This window comes from Balaenoptera physalus (assembly GCF_965194825.1).
Source record: "Balaenoptera physalus genome assembly, chromosome: 1".
NCBI classification, from domain to species: domain Eukaryota; kingdom Metazoa; phylum Chordata; class Mammalia; order Artiodactyla; family Balaenopteridae; genus Balaenoptera; species Balaenoptera physalus.
The window spans coordinates 158,906,332-158,926,626 of NC_138882.1; the positions used below are offsets into that span (position 1 = coordinate 158,906,332).

General features: G+C 39.3%; 1 protein-coding gene and 1 pseudogene across 2 annotated transcripts in view; one reads left to right on the forward strand and one right to left on the reverse strand.

The window, feature by feature from the left end:
* LOC309657991 (small ribosomal subunit protein uS8 pseudogene) overlaps positions 1–20,295 on the reverse strand; it is an 85,929-nt pseudogene that overhangs the window by 15,978 nt on the left and 49,656 nt on the right. The window lies entirely within an intron of this gene.
* ZSWIM5 (zinc finger SWIM-type containing 5) overlaps positions 11,725–20,295 on the forward strand; it is a 288,792-nt gene continuing 280,221 nt past the window's right edge. Inside the window, exon 1 of the mRNA XM_082454999.1 lies at positions 11,725–13,491. The gene's annotated coding sequence lies outside the window, so the exon portion shown is untranslated. The remainder of the gene's footprint in view (positions 13,492–20,295) is intronic.

Below are 20,295 nucleotides of genomic sequence, written 5' to 3' on the forward strand. Positions count from 1 at the left end.
TAATCTATGCCTAAAGCATTACTGTTCAGAAAAAGTAAAAAGGTAATTGAAAAGTTGCAAAATTCAGCAACTGGAATCAGGAGTGCTCCAAGAATTAGGCCTAAAGGAGACTGAGAATCCAGCACTCAGAAAAGGAGAGGCTGGGCATGAATGGGAGGAGATGAGGGTAGGGGTGATGTAAGACTAAGTAGAAGAAAGTTTGGCAATCAGGACAGGAAGAAAATAGTTTGACGGTGGAAAGTGCCTGGCAAGTAAAACGAGAACCTGGCAAGGGAAGGACAGGTGACAAATCAATTACAACAGATCTTGCCTGCCATTGTCTGGGCTTCGGAAATAAGTTGATGAGGTTTGGATTTAATAAATATTAAAATTCTAAGAACACTTAAGAACTGCCGAGGGAGGCTGTGGAACAATCATCATATGAGTAGATTTCTAAGGCTAGACTAGAACCCCTCTATTCTGGATGGTTTGAGACCAACACAGCCATCCTGCTACCACAGAGAGAATTTAATGACCCTGCAGGCCTTCTTTTCAAACTTCTGAAAGGCTGGGGTGGGCAGAGAGGAAGGTTAAATGGCGCTAACTTTCATTCTGTTGTTTTATCACGGATTCCCTGCTATGATTATTGTATTAATTCAGGTACAACTGACAAGCATTTTCTCTCTAAACAAAAGAAGAGATTTTTTTTTGACGAATCCTTTCCAATTTTATTTTTATTTATTTAGTTTTAGTTTTTATTTTATATTGGAGTAGAGTTGATTTATGATGTTGTGTTAGTTTCAGGTGTACAGCAAAGAGATTCAGTTATACATATACATATATCTATTCTTTTTCAGATTCTTTTCCTACATGGGTAATTACAGAACATTGAGTAGAGTTCTCTGTGATATACAGTAGATCCTTGTTGATTATCTATTTTATATATAGTAGTGTGTATATGTTAACCCCAAACTCTTAATTTATCCCTCCCCCTGACCTTTCCCCTTTGGTAACCATAAGTTTCTTTTCGAAGTCTGTGAGTCTGTTTCTGTTTTATAAATAAGATCATTTGTATCATTTTTTGGATTCCACATATAAGTGATATCATATGATATTTGTCTTTCTCTGTCTGACTTCACTTAGTATGATAATCTCTAGGACCATCCATGTTGCTGCAAATGGCATTATTTCGTTCTTTTTTTATGGCTGAGTAATATTCCATTGTATATATGTACCACATCTTCTTTATCCATTCATCTGTCAATGGACATTTAGGTTGCTTCTATGTCTTGGCTATTGTAAATAGTGCTGCTTTGAACATTGGGGCGCATGTATCATTTTTTTTTAACATCTTTATTGGAGTATAATTGCTTTACAATGTTGTGTTAGTTTCTGCTGTATAACAAAGTGAATCAGCTATATGCATACATATATCCCCATATCCCCTCCCTCTTGCGTCTCCCTCCCACCCTCCTTATCCTACCCCTTTAGGTGGTCACAAAGCACCCAGCTGATCTCCCTGTGCGAGGAAGCTTCTTCCCACTAGCTATCTATTTTACATTTGGTATGTGTATATGTCAATGCTACTCTCTCACTTCATCCCAGCTTACCCTTCACCCTCCCTGTGTCCTCAAGTCCATTCTCTACGTCTGCATCTTTATTCCTGTCCTGCCCCTAGGTTCTTCAGAACCTTTTTTTTTTTTTTTTAGATTCTATATATACTTGTTAGCATATGGTATTTGTTTTTCTCTTTCTGACTTACTTCACTCTGTATGACAGACTCTAGGTCCATCACTACAAATAACTCAATTTTGTTTCGTTTTATGGCTGAGTAATATTCCATTGTATATATGTGCCATATCTTCTTTATCCATTCATCTGTCGATGGACACTTAGGTTGCTTCCATGTCTTGGCTATGGTAAATAGTGCTGCAATGAACATTGTGGTACATGACTCTTTTTGAATTACGGTTTTCTCAGGGTATACGCCCAGTAGTGGGATTGCTGGGTCATATGGTAGTTCTATTTTTAGTTTTTTAAGGAACCTCCATACTGTTCTCCATAGTGGCTCTATCAATTTGCATGTATCTTTTTTTTTATTTTATGTTATTTATTTATTTATTTATTTATGGCTGTGTTGGGTCCCCGTTTCTTGTGCGAGGGCTTTCTCTAGTTGCGGCGAGCGGGGGCCACTCTTCATCGCGGTGCACGGGCCCCTCACCATCGCGGCCTCTCTTGCTGCGGAACACAGGCTCCAGACACACAGGCTCAGCAACCGTGGCTCACGGGCCCAGCTGCTCCGCAGCATGTGGGATCCTCCCAGACCAGGGATCGAACCCGTGTCCCCTGCATTGGCAGGCAGACTCCCAACCACTGCGCCACCAGGGAAGCCCTGCATGTATCTTTTTGAATTATGGTTTTCTCTGGATATATGCCCAGGAGTGGGATTGCTGGATCATATGGTAGCTCTATTTTTAGTTTTTTAAAGGAGCCTCCATACTGTTCCCTATAGTGACTGTACCAATTTACATTCCCACCAAAATAAAAGATTTAATTGTTGGTCTTTATTGCTGTCCAATTTTTATATACAGTCTTTGCCCTACATTTACATACCCATAACAGTAAAATTCCACTTGATAAGCATATTTGGAATTTGCAGTAACTTGAACAGGGGCTGGGTTAAAGTTGAACTTTGCTTAGCAAACCCTTTCCATCATGGATTAAAATTCAGATTTAAACAAAATTTGGGAGTACATAGGGTGACAAGTATCCTTGAACACTTTGAAAGCACTATTTCGTGATAGGAAACTGAGGTGATGGTTACCCTCTGCAGCAGCATTTTAGGAGAGATTGTCTGCTCCCATGTTTATCTCCCCACTAGACTCTGAACTCTACAAGGGCAGGGGCTCTGGCTTATTTGCTGGGTGTTCCCACCATTCAACCCAGGTTGGCACACATAAAGGGTGTACAGTGAGTTTTCTGGTAAAATCAGTCAATCAGTGGAAAACCTGCTGGGATTTGGAAGTCCTGTCTCAGGACAGGATGAGAACTATCTTATTTTAGGGAGTTTTACTGAAGTTTATATCCAGGTTCCACCAATTACTGACAAATGTGTGATCTAGGACCTTGACTCAACCTCAGAGCCTCAAATTTCTCATCTGTAAAATAAGGATAGTGGTAGTACCTATCACATAGAGTTATTTTGAGGTTTCAGTGAGATAATGCACTGTCCTATCAGATACCAAGTCTTCTATAAAACAGGGTCTCTCTACCTCGGTGCCACTGACACGTGGGGTGGGATAATTCCTTGTTGTGGGGATTGGCCTGTGCATTGTAGGGTGTTTAGCAGCATTTCTAGCTTCTACTCTTAGATGCCAGTAGCACTCCCAACCTCCGTTATGACAGCCAAAAATGTCTCCTGATTTGCCAAATGTCCCCTGGGAGGTAAAATCACCCTTAGTTGAGAACCACTGCTATAAAGTTACAGTAATTGCTGTGTTATTGGTACAAGGATAGACAAATAGATGCATGGAACAGAAGAGAGAGATCAAAAATAGACTCTTGCATATATGGAATGTGATATATGATAGAGATGGAATTACATATCAGTGGAGAAGAGACAGACTGTTTAGTAAATGGTGCTGGAGCAACTGACTGAAAAAATTTACAATTCTATCTCATATCATTCATAAAAACTTATAGAAGAAAATAGGGGAGAATATCTTCATTGTTTCAGGGTAAGAAGGATTTCTTAAACAGGACACAAAGAGCACAAAACATGAAGGAAAATGTTTATACCTTTTATGTCAAAAATTATGTAGGTCAATGGCATCATAGACAAAGTGAAAATCTAAGTGGCAAATTGGACGAAATTATTTGTGACCTGATATCCAACAAAAGATATGTATTTAGAATATAATGATAAAGTACCATTCAATACCTAAAGGCTGCTGTATTAGTTTCTTAGGCATGCTGTAACAAATTACCACAAACTGAGTGGCTTAAAACAACAGAACTATACCTCCATAGTTCTGGAGGCTAGAAGTCCAAAATCAAGGTGTCAGCAGCTCTGGTTCCTTCTGGAGGCTCTAAGGGAGAATTGTTCCATGCCTCTTTCCCAGCTTCTGGTGGTTGCCAGCAATCCTTGGCATTTCTTGGCTTATAGCTGCATCACTCTAATCTCTGCCTTTGCTTTTACATGTTCTTCTTCCTTGTGTCACTGTCTGTGTCTTAACACGGGCTTCTTAGAACACTAATCATTATATTTGGGCCCACCCTGATCTAGTATGACTCCATCTTAACTTGATTGCATCAGCAAAGACCCTACCTCCAAATAAGGTCACATTCTTAGGTTCTGGCGGACATGGAGTATTTATTTATTTATTTATTTATTTATTTATTTATTTATTTATTTATTTTTGGCTGCCTTGGGTCTTCATTGCTGCGCATGGGCTTTCTCTAGTTGTGGCGATCAGGGGCTACTCTTTGTTGCGGTGCATGGGCTTCAGTAGTTGTGGCTCACAGGTTTCAGTAGTTGTGGCTCGTGGGCTCTACAGTGCAGGCTCAGTAGTTATTGTGCATGAGCTTAGTTGCTCTGTAGCATGTGAGATCTTCCTGGGCCAGGGATCGAACCTGTGTCCCCTGCATTGGCAGGTGGATTCTTTTTTTCCTTTTGTTTTTTAATGTTTATTTATTTATTTATTTATTTTCTTATTAGTCATCCATTTTATACACATCGGTGTATACATGCCAATCCCAATCTCCCAATTCATCACACCACCACCCCCACCTCCTGCCACTTTCCCCCCTTGGTGTCCATACTTTGTTCTCTACATCTGTGTCGCTATTTCTGCCTTGCAAACCAGTTCATCTGTACCATTTTCTAGGTTTCACATATGTGTGTTAATATACAATATTTGTTTTTCTCTTTCTGACTTACTTCACTCTGTATGATAGTCTCTAGATCCACCCATGTCACTACAAATGACCCAATTTCTTTCCTTTTTATGGCTGAGTAATATTCCATTGTATATATGTACCACAACTTCTTTATCCATTCGTCTGTCGATGGGCATTTAGGTTGCTTCCATGACCTGGCTACTGTAAATAGTGCTGCAATGAACAATGAGGTGCATGTGTCTTTTTGAATTATGGTTTTCTCTGGGTATATGCCCAGTAGTGGGATTGCTGGATCACATGGTAATTCTATTTTTAGTTCTTTAAGGAACCTTCATACTGTTCTTCATAGTGGCTGTATCAATTTTCATTCCCACCAACAGTGCAAGAGGGTTCCCTTTCCTCCACACCCTCTCCAGCATTTGTTGTTTGTAGATTTTCTGATGATGCCCATTCTAACTGGTGTGAGGTGATACCTCATTGTAGTTTTCATTTATATTTCTCTAATAATTAATGATGTTGGGCAGCTTTTCATGTGCTTCTTGGCCATCTGTATGTCTTCTTTGAAGAAATGTCTATTTAGGTCTTCTGCCCATTTTTGGATTGGGTTGTTTGTTTTTTTAATATTGAGCTGCATGAGCTGTTTATATACTTTGGAGATTAATCCTTTGTCCGATGATTCATTTGCAAATATTTTCTCCCATTCTGAGGGTTGTCTTTTCGTCTTGTTTATGGTTTTCTTTGCTGTGCAAAAGCTTTTAAGTTTCATTAGGTCTCATTTGTTTATTTTTGTTTTTATTTCCATTACTCTAGGAGGTGGATCAAAAAAATATCTTGCTGTGATGTATGTCAAAGAGTGTTCTTCCTATGTTTTCCTCTAAGAGTTTTATAGTGCCTGGTCTTACATTTAGGTCTCTAATCCATTTTGAGTTTATTTTTGTGTATTTGTGTATGGTATACTTACTAGGAAGATGCTATAATTCTCAATAACCTGAGAAGCTTCTACCAATTGTCTTAGCCCGCAGCGGTGAAGCAGAAGCAGATAGTTTTCAAGAGCTCCCTGGGAAGCTACTATGGCTCTTATGTCTGCCCACATATCTGCTGTAATTATCTCCAGAGAATAATGGTCTCCCCTCTTCTGCTCTCCATTTCATCTTGGAGAACTTACTGCTTACATGCCTCAGACCACTAGACCCCTGGAAAATTCGTCAATGTAACAGTCTCCTGAATTTTTATGTTTATTTCCCACCTTCTGGCACTCATGTGTCTTATAAAAGCATCCAATGTATTTGATAAGCAACTTCCTGTTCATTAGGTACAGTCAGCAAGATGTTATCAAGGCAGTGAATCAACTATCTATGGAAGTTGGTTAGGTGATATGGAAAGGAGATATGATCAAAGTCTCTACAGTCTAGATTATGACAGAGATTTGGAGAGTTGACACAGACTTGAGGCAAGATACTGAAGGTGTAACTGTCTCTGCCAATAAAAGTGCACTGCTCTGGTTGTGTTTGCACATGCACACACATTCACGTGTCCCTCCCCTGCCCCCATGCACACCAGAGAGGGAGAGAGAGAGAGTGAGCGCTACCTTATCTCTGACAGTTAAGTGCTCCACTTGGTCTCTGTCACTCTTATCACACATTGAATTCAGGGAGCCCATTTCAATGGCAGCATCACCCACTGTCATTTCTGACTTGTAGACAATGGCCAATACAGAGCCTTTCAAGGATGCTAGTGCTCCCCTCACCAATAGAATTTTCAGAGTCTGGGTGAAAATAGTGTCCTATATTTTTAGGACACTGTTGTAAGTGATCATTTTGCCATCTTTAAAACAGAAGTCTTATCTGTTGCCCTTTCAGACCACTTAATCTGGCTTTCATTCCTATCATTTCAATGCTCTTATTTAAGATTACCAATAACCTGGTGTTACTAAATCCAAGGGACACTTCAACCTTTAGCAGCATATAACTATTTCTGTTCTTGGCTTCCATGTTGCCATTCTCTTTTGAAGAGATGTACATCTCTTCCTTGTACATCTTGATGGTTTCTTCTCTGTCCCAAGGCTGGCCCTTCCTCCACTATTCATCCTCTAATGTTAGGGTACCTTAGGACTATTTTCTCAGCTCTTGTTTTTTCTTGCCACACTAACCTTTCTCCTTAGGTCATCTCATACATCTCAGGTCTTTACGTGGGTTGTTCTCTCTTCCTAGAATACTCTTCATTCCCTTGTTACTTGGCTGATTTCTGGTCTTCAGATGTCAACGTAAACGTGACTGCCCCAGAGATTTTCTTGATGCCTTAGGCTAGGTTAGGAACACTTTTCAAGCACTCAGTATTTCCCCTTTATAATAATTACATTTATAATTACTATTCCATGTTTCATTTCCCACTAAATTGTAAGCACCTGGAGAACAGGGGCAGTGTTAATACCTAACATAATCCCTGGCATATGAGTGGTGTTCAATAAATATTTATAGATTATTCATAGATGAATATGGAAGTAAAGGTCAAATTTGATTTAGTTCAAATTGTTGAATAACTGTGGCTCAACCTTATTTGTTGATTAATCTATACATTACCTATAATTTATAATAACTCCTTTTTCTTGTATTCTTATATACTAAGTCTCTTTCTAGGCAATATCTTCAATCCCATTGCTCTATTTGCATGTAATTATGCCAACATCATGCTGTTTTTTAAAAAATAAACTTTTATTTTGGAATAATTTTAGATTTACAGAAAAGTTACAAAGAAAGTACAGGGAGTTCCCACATACCCCTCACCCAGTTTCCCCCACTGTCAAAATCTTACATTACTGTGGTACATTCGTCAAAACTAAGAAACTAACATTGGTACGTTATGGTTAACTAAATGCTAGACTTTGATTTTCACCAGTTTTTCCATTAATGTCCTTTTTCTGTTCCAGGTCCAATCCAGGGTACCACATAGCATTTAGATGCTATGTTTTTTCAATCTCTCTGGTCTGTGATAGTTTCTCAGTATTTCTTTGTTTCTCATGACCTTGATGGTCTTGAGGAATACTAGCTAATTATTCTGTGGAATGTCCCCCAATCTGGGTTGTCTGATGTTTTCCTCAAGATTAGACTGGGCTTATGGGCTTTTGGAAAGAGTATGACAGAAGTGAAGTGCCCTTCTCATCATACTCTATCGGGGTAAATGACACTCATATGACATCTCTGATGATGTTAAGTTTCATCACTTAGTTAAGGTCATGTTTGCCAGTTTTCTCCACTACAAAGTTACTATTTTTCCCTTTCCCTGTCCTGTTCTTTTATAGAGGGTCAGTAAGTATAGTCCACTCTCAGAGCAGAAAGGGCAGGAATTAAGCTATATGTCCTAAAGGTGGGATTTGCATTTACATAATTATTTGAAATTCTTCTGAAAGGGAGACTTATCACTGTATTAATTATAGTTTTTACCACATTTAAAGTTTCTGTGAAGGGGTAACCATTACTCATTTTTTATTTTATATTCCTCCAGAAGATATTCAAATTATCTTTAAATCATGTTATAATTTAAAAATTAATATGATGACTGATTAGAATTGCACTTAACAATACATTAATTGGGGAAGGACTGACATCCAGGAGTACGGTACCTGTCTCCATTTAGTCAAATCTTCCTTTAGATCTCTAGGAATTATTATGTGCTAATAACTAAGTTCTGGAAGCACATAAGCAGATATGCAAGAATCTGTTTTGTAGTCAGACACTGCAGTCCTGTGGCTTGACGGTCATTCTGAAGAAGATAGAAATGATGTCCAGGCCACCCCAGGGAAGAAACTTATCAGAGATATAAAGTTTGATGTTGTTATTGAATTTTGCTACATCAAAGTAAAATATACAGAAAACAAGATTATGAAACTCAGAATGAGGTTTGGGGAAAAGGCTGCCAAAAAAATGTGTTCAGTGAGGTCAGGGAACAGAATTGATTCATCTTTGTATTCCCCGCTCTAACACACGCTGGCAAACATGAACACTTGCTGAATATCTGTTGAATAAATGAATAAATCAGTGAATAAATATTCACTTACAGTCTTGGCTTTAAATTGTTGGCCACACCAAAGACGTGTTTTGATCATTGTTATGATACAGCAACTTCCATGGATGATCCATTTTACATGCTCATATTATTTGAGTGACTTGTCTGATTTTTCCTTAGCATCAAGCGTATTTCACATGCAAGTTTAAACGGTGACAGAATCACTAAAAATGGCATAAATTTAACAGCATTAAACATATGCCTACTACCAGTCCAACATATTGAGATATAATTCTATAGAAAATTGTGTTTAAAAAGCAGAATCTAAAATCACATCCAAACGGTTATTTTAATGATAAAACAAATCGTTTGCACATGGTAACAGGCATATATTGTTTATGCTGCTTAGCGCCCATTTTCTCTTTTTCCTAAGAGCACATATGTTTTGTTTTGAAGGAAACCACTTCTCACCAGTTCTCAGCCATGTGTTGGGTCCTGATAATTCAGGTCAATCTGAACATCACCTCCCTGGCAATAGTGGTTGGCTCAGGGTTGGACAGGTAACCCAATCGGAGCCCATTTGCTAAGGCTTGATGAGGTGTGAGGATGTGGGATCTAGAACTTCTGCAGCTGTTTTGCTACCACACTGGGAGGGCCTGGAACTTGCTAAGGTCACCATATGGAGCCTGAGGATAAAGCAACACAGTGGTAGGCAGAATAGTGTAGTCGAAAGAAACTTGGTACTTACTTGGTGACTTAGTTCAAGCTGCTGGGTCAAGCCTCATATGAAACTAGACTTATCAACAACTCCTTTATTGTTTAGTCATTTGCAGGTGAAATACCTGATAGATATACAGGCAAGGACTTGAAGGGAACATGGGAAAATGAAAAGAGTTTTGATTTGTTGCAGTGGTGAGACAGGGTAATTGTTTTCTTTCCTCGACTTCTACTAATGTTCTTTATATGACTGACAAGGGTTTCTGGATGTTAAAAACAAAATCTTAAAAGACAAAAGGTCATAATAGGCACAGTATTATAAATGTTGTACATTTAAAATATAGTATTTACGTAAATATTATGACAGTTCTCTTAATTCTCAACTATATTAAGCATGAACAAGTAGGAACAAGCAGGAGGCTCAGTGTTAGATCACATGCCCTCAGAATGAAAGCAAGGTTATACAAGTGCATATAGTGAATATATAGCTTACCAGTGGCCTTACCAGTATTCGACCCTTTTCAAATCTTAATAGAAAAAACAAAGACTGTAAGCTCTAAATCTGGGTTTGTCAGTGCACTAGAAGAAGAGAATGCAACTGCACAGCAAACATTTCACAAGTAACCATGCTTCATTTTGCTCTCAGATCCCTGCATCGCTGCCACCTCTGCTGAACACCAACCCCAGCTCCCAGGAGTCAAGGGCTGAGCCTCGCTCTCTGGCATCCTCCTTTATGAAGTATGATCCAAAGTAGTCCCTTACCCCTTTCAGCTGTCAGAGAGCTGCATTTCAAAGATTCTTTTGGTTTCTGATTACTTAAGAGAAGAGGGGAAATACAAGACAGAAGAAAGACTCCAGGGACAGAGAGCGGAGTGAAAAGTGACAAGAGCCTCTTTAAGTAGAAATGCTTAAAGTGAAGGACACTAAGAAATGACAAAAATACTTTGTCTTTACAAAGACTAAGCAGTTTACAAAAGCAACACAGGCATCTTTGAAATGTTACTGGATTTTATTAACACTGTCTCCAAGATACAGTATACGTGAATTCAACTAACAGAAGTAACCCTAGGAGTGAAGAAAAGACAAGACCTTGTAATTTCAATTCCTCACTTTGTATATGTGGACATTAGCCAAGGTGCCTTTGGGTGTGCTCAGTAGCAAAGCCACTCTACCCCCTTCTGAGGGCTGTGTCTGTCTCATTTATGGTCATGATACTGGACACTTAGAGGTTACATCTTTGAGTTTGACCCATTCGGTTTGATTCGAGCACCAAAGTCTTTATCACTTCTCAATGAATCAATATTTCTATTAATATTTATGTTTAAAACTCTTAAATATTTAGGCCCTGTACGAAAACCCCACAGCAAGAACCTGCACTCTGTTTGACCTAAAACTTGACTAAAATAGTGAATGGTTTTAGTGAATCATTGAGTTTGGAAGGATCTGAAAATGTGAGTTTTTTTCTGGTTTGTTTAAAGAAGTTTCATGTATTTAACAACATAATTATATCATTTAGTTCATGCCTCCCCTTAACCCCTTCAGCACCCAGACTTTCCCTCTCAAAATAGCACATAAAAACACTTTAGATTTTATTCAAGTATTTGAGAAGCATTTTTTGATTGCCCATTTTGCCCAGTCCTTGACTTCTAAGTATTCACAGTCTGCTAAACGATATGGACAGGTAAACAGACAATTTCCATACAAAGCGACAGAGATAGGAGCACTATGCCCAGGAGAGGGAAGGCTTCCCAGGCCACAGGGCAGGATAGAATAAATGGGAGTTACCCAAGTAAGGAAGGGGAGAAGGGTCTTTTGAGTCAGAAGAAGCAGCATGTACCAGACTCGAGAATTAAGTTCACAGAAATCGTGGGTACTTGTTGCTAATTTAGCAAGGCCAAATCGTAGCTGGGGGAGTGGGGACAGGGTAGGTCAAGGGATAGTGACAGCACTTTACTCATTGTTTTTTAAACTGCACAAGACCCATGAATGGGTCATTAAAACAACATAGTTTTTGAAAAAGGATAGAATAGAAAATATCAGAATGCTTCACATGCAATAACGGTAACTACTGGTAAGTGAATCTGTTGTTTTATAGTTATACGTGTGTGTGTATGTGTGTGTGTGTGTGTGTGTGTGTGTGTGTGTGTGTGTGTGTGTGTGTGTTGGGTCGCAATGTAAAATATATTTCTCACCGTGGGACATGGCCAAAAAAGTTTAAAAGTCACTGTGTACAGTATAGTACATTTTATTTATAGTTTACAAGGTGCTTTTAGGTATCCCATTTTTATTACACGGCCCTGCCTCCATTTTTATTTTTAATTTAATTTATTTATTTAATTTATTCATTTTTGGCTGCGTTGGGTCTTCACTGTGGTGCGCGGGCTTCTCATTGCAGTGGCTTCTCTTGTTGCGGAGCACAGGCTCTAGGCGTGCAGGCTTCGGTAGTTGTGGCTTAGTTGCTCCGCGGCATGTGGGATCTTCCTGGACCAGGGCTCGAACACGTGTCTCCTACATTGGCAGGCGGATTCTTAACCACTGTGCCAGCAGGGAAGCCCCCTGTCTCCATTTTTATTTGCCATTTGCTCATTCCTTAAATATTTATTACGTGCATATTTTATGCCCAGTGCTAGGAAACTCTCTGAGAGGAACTTACAGTCTATGGGAGACAGACAAGTAAAGAGATAATAGGGAATTCCCTGGAGGTCCAGTGGTTAGGACTCCATGCTTTCACTGCTGAGGGTCCGGGTTCAATCCCTGGTTGGGGAACTAAGATCCCGCAAGCCGCGCAGCATGGCCAAAAAAAAAAAAAGTAAAGAGATAATAATAACAGCTACTGTTTATCACAATCCTCAAAGTGTGTCTTGTGAACAAGTGACTTTGGAATCCCCAAGGGGAAGGACTTATTGAAACACAGGTAATGGGGCTGTGCACCAGACCTGCTGCATCAGACTCTCTAGGTGAGGATCAGGGATCTGCATTTTTAATTAGAGGTTCTCAAAAAACTCTTATACACCTTCAGTTTGAAAGAGATCCATTTTCTGAGTGTGTGCTGGAAGCCAACATTGTGCTCAACACGTTGTGCTCGGCCACAGGGATCTTTTTTCATTTCCTTCAAAGATCCAACACCCTTGCCACACAGAGGCTTCCCACATACTGGTCTTTGGTCTGGAATACTCTCACGCTTTCCAGGCCAATTTTAATCTATCCAACAAGTCCTCATTTTTTGTTTGTTTGTTTATTTATTTAGGTCTCTACGCGTGGCTTGCAGGATCTTACTTCCCAGACCAGGGATCAAACCCGGGCCCCTGGCACTGAAAGTGCTGTGTCCTAACCACTGTACCGCCAGGGAATTCCCAGGCCTCAATTTAAATGCCACTTCCTTGGGAAGTGTCCCTAATCCCCTAGGCTTCAGTGGGGACTTTGGTTATATGCTTCCTGGTGGCAGATGCTGAAATGGCTGCTCCCGCTTCAAAACAGGACTGTTAAGAATAAGATCAATTGACAACCTCCAGCTGTTAACTCCTTCAGTTCCACCTCAGCTTGTGAGAGGGGGTTACGGTCTTCTCTGGTAGCCCCAGCCAGTGACTAAGACTGCGGTGTAAAAGCCTGGCCATTTCCATCCAATGTGGGGTCCTGTAATGTGCAGCCTTTGCTCCAGAGCTCCCCATGGTACTGGCAAAGATTGTGACAGATCTGTATTGTGGTCCTCATGGCTCCTCCTGCCCCGTCCTGCTTCCTCCTTTTTCTTTTCATAGGTTTTACTCCCCAACAAACCTTTTGCCGTCCTGACTACATCTCAGCATCTACTTCCTGGAGGATTCAGCTGCCACACTTGTCTTGGTGCGGCTGGAAGATAGAGACTGAAGGGGAAAGACGTGAGACCAGGCTGTAGAGGTAAGCAAAGACGGAATGCTCAGGGCTGTATAGGCCATGCTACGTATTTTTTTTTAAATAAATAAATTTATTTATTTATTTATTTATTTATTTATTTATTTATTTATTTATTTATTTTTGGCTGCGTTGGGTCTTCGTTGCTGTGCGTGGGCTTTCTCTAATTGTGCTCTCTAGTTGTGGCGAGTGGGGGCTACTCTTTGTTGCCGTGCACAGGCTTCTCATTGTGGTGGCTTCTTTTGTTGTGGAGCACGGGCTCTAGGCTCACGGGCTTCAGTAGTTCTGGCACACGGGCTCAGTAGTTGTGGCTCGCAGGCTCTAGAGCACGGGCTCAGTAGTTGTGGCACATGGGCTTAGCTGCTCCGTGGCATGTGGGATCTTCCCGGACCAGGGCTCGAACCCATGTCCCCTGCACTGGCAGGCAGATTCTTAACCACTGCGCCACCAGGGAAGTCCCATGCTAAGTATTTTTCACTTTACTGTTAGGGCAGTTGAAAGACACTGCATGTTTTTAAGCAGACTGGGGAGGAGTGGGGAAAATCATCAAATGTAAATGTAGAATAATCACTCTGGCTGTTGTGTGTAGGAAGGGCTGGAGGACTGTGAGACTGAAGACAATTGCTGGAGCCTAAGAAGAGGGGGTGGTGTCTTGGACTGGGATGAACCAGAGATAACAAAGATTTGAGAGATATTTAAAAGGTAGAATCTCCACTATTTGGTGTTTTATTGGATGTGAGTGGTAAGGTAAAAGTGAAGGATGCCCAAATCTCTGGCTTAAGCTATTGTGTGGAAAGTGGTGCCAGATATTGAAACAGGGAGTCCTGAGGGAAGCAGATATGGGAGGAAAATCAAGAGTTTAACTTTGGACATGCAGAGTTTCAGATGCCCGTGGGACACCCAGGAGCACTATAAAGTAGAGAGTCGAATATATGGTTTTGGAGTATGAAGGGAGATGCAGGCTGGTTATATACATTTGGGTGATCTCAGCATATAGTTGGGAGCAAATGAGATCACCCAGGAGAGGTGCAATGTGTTGAGAGAGGTCTAAGACAGTGACCTTAGAAACTCCAGCATATAGTGTTCTGGTAGAGGACAGAGGTTAGCAGATGAGACTTAGGCTAGGGAATATGGTGTCACAGAAACTTTGAGAGGGTTTTTGATAAAAAGGGGATATCAAATGCTACTGAGTGTCCAAGCAAGGTAAGGACTGAAAAATATCCTTTTGTTTTAGTGACATGGAGGTCATTGGTGGTCTTAGTAAGAGCCATTTCAATGAAGTGGTAGAGATGGAAGACAGACTGAAGTGGGCCAAAGAGTGAGGGAAACGGAAGAGGTTGAGACAGTAAGTGTCACAACTCTTTCAAGAAATTTGTTTCTGGAGGAGGAGGGATAAAGGCAGTAGTTAGGGGGAAATGTGGAGATAAGGTTTTATGTTTTGCTTTGTTTTTAGGAGAGGAGAGACTTGAGTGTGGTTGAATGTTGACGGGAAGGAGCCAGCGCAGAAGATAGAGGAGAAAGTGGTAATCAAAGGCACAAGATCTCTGAGAAAGTGGCATGGTGGTGGGGACAGGGCTCTAGGGCCCAGGAAGAGGGACTGACATTGGAGAGAAAAAATGCCACCCCTTTCTTTGGAACAGGAGGGAAAGAGAAAGGCGTGGATACAGATGCTGTTGAAGCTTCAGCTTCAGTTGAAGGTTCAGCGGTGGGAGGTGACTAGGGGACAGGGCAGGTGGAAGTTTGGAGGAGAGTGGAGGAGGAGGTTTGAAATCATCTTTAGATAGTGAGAAATGAGCTTTTTGATGGACTACCAGGGGTCTTATCAGGAAATGAGGCAGGCCCAGCTAATTTTTAAAACTTTTTATTATGAAAAATTTTAAGTATATACAAAGTAAACAGAATCGTATAATGAGCTCAATGTAACTATCGCCAGCTTCAACTATTATTAACATTCTACCAATCCTGTTTCATCTTTGCTTCCACTCACTCACTTCCCATTGTTGTTTGACTATTTTGTTTTTTGCAGTTATTTTTAAGGCGAGATTTACAAATATTGACATGCAAAAAAGTTAATTACATAATTTTGACACATACACCTGTATAACTCACACTCTTATAATAATATAGAATGCTTCAATCTCCCCCAAAGTCTCTATCCTCTCTTTTCTCCATCAATCCCTCTCTCTGTCCCCCAGAGGAAACCACCGTTCTGATTATTTTCACTTTAAATTAGTTTTGTCTATTCCAGAACTTCTTACAAATGGAATCATACAGTATGTACTCTTTTGTGTACAGCTTTTTTTGCTTAGCATTATGTTTGTGAGATTTATCCATGTTGGTGTATATATCAGTAGTTTGTTTCTTCATATTTCTGAGCAATTTAAAAAATTGAAGTATAGTTGATTGGCAAAGTTGTGTTAATTTCTGCTGTACATCAAAGTGATTCAGTTATACATATATATATATATATATACATTCTTTTTTATACTCTTTTCCACTATGGTTTATCACAGGATATTGAATATAGTTTCCTGTGCTATACAGTAGGACTTTGTTGTTTATTCTGAGTAATTATTTAATTGTAAGAATATGCCACAACTGTTTATCCATTCAACCACTGAAGGACATTTGGGTTGTTTGCCGTTTTATGCTGTTACAAATAAAGCTGCTATAAACATTCTTGTACAAGTCTTTTTGTGGATATGTATTTTTATTTCTCTTGGCTAACCACTTAGGAGTGAATTTTCTGAATAAAGGATAGGTTTATGTTTGACTTTATGAGAAATTGCCAAACATTTTCTCAAAGTGTTCCATTTTATATTCCCACCAACAATGTATGAGAGTTCTGTTTTTTCCATAACCTTTTCAACATTTGGTGAGACCAGTTTTTGAAATTTTTAGCCATTGTAGTGGGTGTTAGTTGTATTTCATAGTGGTTTAAATTTGCATTTTCTTAATGAGTACTGATGTTGAGCACTTTTACATGTGCATATTGGTATTTCATATAACTTCCTTTCTGAAGAATCTGTTCAAATATTTTGCCTATTTATTAATATTAATTTTAGGAATTCTTTATATATTTTGAATATAAGTCCTTTGTCAGATACATGTTTTATGAATATATTCTTCAGTCTGTGGCTTATTATTTTCTTAATATTTTCTGATGAATAGATGTTTTAAATTTTGATGAAGTCTCATTTATCACTTTTTTCTTTTATGATTATTGCTTTCTGTGTCATGTCTAAGAAAATTTTCCTACTCCCATGTCTCCTAATTTTTTTTCTAAAAGTTTTTAGTTTTAGGCTTTACATTTAGGGCTGTCACAAATTAATTTTTGTGTATGGTGTGAGGTAGAGGTGGAGATTCATTTTCTTTATATGGATATTTATCGGTTCTAGCACTATTTGTTGAAAGGATTTCCTTTTCCTAATGGATTGCTTCAGTGCCTTGACTCAATTTATGGGTTCTCCATTCAGTTCCATTGATCCATATGTCTATCCATACATATTCATATATGTCTATATTGCCAGCACCATGCTGTCTTAATACTTTACTCTTATAGTAGTTCTTGAAGTCAGGTAGTATAAGTCCTCCAGCTTGTTTCCTTTTTCAGGATTGTTTGGTCCAGTCTAGGTCCTTTGCATTTCATATATATTTATGAAACTGCTTCTCAATTTCTAAACAAGAACAAGAACAACAAAAACCCTTCCTAAATTGATTGAATCTATAGACCAGTTTGGGGAGAGTTGGCATCTTAACAACACTGAGAGGGAGATGCAAGAGGGAAGAGATATGGGAACATATGTATATGTATAACTGATTCACTTTGTTTTAAAGCAGAAACTAACACACCATTGTAAAGCAATTATACTTCAATAAAGATGTTAAAAAAACAAAAAAACAAAAAAACACTGAGTCTTCTGATCCATGAACACGATTATATCTCTCCATTTATTTAACTCTGCTTTAATTTCTCTCAGAAATGTTTTGTAGTTTTTAGTGTACAGGTTTTGCGCATACTTTGTTAAATTTATACCTAAATATTTCATATTTTTTGATGCTACTGAAAATTATTATTATTTTTTTTAAACTTTTTTTAAACTTTTTTTAAAATTTTTATTTATTTATTTATTTTTTATTTATTTATGGCTGTGTTGGGTCTTCGTTTCTGTGCGAGGGCTTTCTCTAGTTGTGGCAAGTGGGGACCACTCTTCATCGCGGTGCGCAGGCCTCTCACTATCGCGGCCTCTCTTGTTGCGGAGCACAGGCTCCAGACGCGCAGGCTCAGTAATTGTGGCTCACGGGCCTAGTTGCTCTGCGGCATGTGGAATCTTCCCAGACCAGGACTCGAACCCGTGTCCCCTGCATTGGCAGGCAGATTCTCAACCACTGCGCCACCAGGGAAGCCCCTGAAAATTATTTAAAATCTCATTTTCTAATTATTTATTCCTATCACACTCATGGAAGTAATTAGATATTCTGAGGGACTGTGGAATTCATGCTATGGGGTTATTTCAGGCTCCCATGGCTGAGTCCCACTTCCAGGAAGGTGGTCTGGAGATTGGATACTCCTTAGCCAGCAAGGTATTCTTTCATGGGATTGCATGCAATTGGGTCACCAGAATGGTGCTGACATGATGGCTTTGGGTGAAATAAATAGTTTCCATAGACAGGGGCCCTGTAAAAAAATTTTTTCCAGTACCCCGAACTCCCTAGGGGCAACTCTGACTGGATCATGACTGTCCGCCTTAGAGGAGGAGAGAAACAGCATATCAGAGGAGTTTTCGTCTCTCCTATTGTGATATCATTCATTCTGGCAAGAACCACTACACTCTGTATCTTTCTGAGACCTGAGAGAAGGGTAGTTCACCATTGTTCCCCATCACTACCACCAACAGAGCCTATGAAATGGGTCACTGTATTAAAATAATTTATTCCAAGATCACACTGCATCGTTGGTCAAAAATTTACCCCTTATTTCTCTTTAAGTACACATGATAACATGGCCAAAGTACATTTCAGGAAAACTGATTTCTTACCCCTGCAGCATGCCATCTGTTGCACAAGAACTAGTTATACATCTGAAGTGTGGTTGGGCCCATTTCAGTTTTATTCTGACTTTCTATCACATTGAACTTCAAAGACTTTTTAAGTCTGTGAAGTTGAGATGGGAACCATTGTGAAAAGTTAATGTGAATGTTCTGTTTACTCATGGCTTTTATATACTTTATTCATGCTCTTTTAGGCTAGCAAAATTATTCCCATGTTATTTTAGTATTTCTAATTAACCAAAGTGAACATCACTGGTGAGTGGCAGGGCCTTTCAACTGAAGGATGTTCCTAGGAGGAAAGAGTAATTTTATTTCTAGGTCTGAATATGTATTCAACCTATATTTTAAAATATTAATTCTCATGGAACTTGTGGCCACAAGCAAACTGCATTTGAGGTAACTACAAAGGAATTAGCTGGCTAGATATTTTTTAGTAAGGAATTCTGATGTCCTCATGGTCAACACTCCACTCGCCATATAGGTAACATGTTGAAAGGACATCTGCATGGGTAAAAGTGAGAGAGTTGTGGTTGGAATATAAGAAGGAAAACTAATTTATAATTTAGTTTTAGGTAGATGCAGGAAACTAAATAACATGGTTAAGGTGTCCAGAAAATATGCATCCTCTAATGTGTAATTCATAGAGTGTAACATTAGCCAAAAAGAAGGTATGAACATATTCAATTCACAGATTACAGATGTATCTTTTATTCCAAAATTTTTTGATATATTCTCTGATGAATATGTTACTTGTCTATTTTTCCCTCTTCAGATCTCTCACTTTAGCCCAAGCCTACTGAAAATACATGATTATTCCTAGAAATTTCACATGACTCGATTATGTTTCTAATACTACTTCTCCCATAGCACTATTTCTCCATTTCTATTTGGACCTAAAGCAACTGCTACTTATCACTAAACATGATTGTGAGTGAATTTTAATAGTTGTCTTTTCTTTAAACTCCTCTCCCCCAAATTTTAGCCATTAGTCCAAAATCAGAGTGTTCTTCCTCAACAGGGCAACCGAGACAAATTTAAACCTATTGGGTTCCCTCTTCTCAAATAAATTCCATGTCCCCTTATATTTTCAGCATTTAAAAAAGTCATATTGGGAATTCCCTGGCAGTACAGTGGTTAGGACTCCGCGCTTCCACTGCAGGGGGCACGGGTTCCATCTCTGGTCGGGGAACTAAGATCCCACAAGCTGCCCGGTGCGGCCAAATAAATAAATAAATAAATATTTTAAAAATTAAAAAATAAAAAGTCATATTGATTTGGGAAAGTGTGATGAACACTGATGAGGACAAGTGGCAAGAGTGGGAAGTATATATTAATGACAGTGAGAGACTGCTTCGTGCTGCCGATCTGTTTTCGGTGGTGGTAGCAGCCCAGAAGGAAGGACCAGAGAGAATTTCCTGAGCAGTGATCAGCCTCCTACCATCCCCTTCTTCCTCTGGTAGAGGGGTGGGCAAAGCCTTACGTAATGAAATTATTTTCTCTTAATTAAAATTTTTTCTTTTTTTAAGCCTCTTTATTGAGTTTAAGCCTCTTTATTGAGATTGACATACAGAAATCTGTACATATTTAATGTATACAACTTGATGAGTTTGGAAATGAGTATATATCCATGAAACCATTGCTACAGTTAATGCCATAAACATATCCATCACCTCCAAATAACAGGACTCTGAGGTAACTAGCCTAGTTTTGTTTGAAAACCTGGCAATAATGTGACCAGGGACAGATGCCTTGCAAGGGG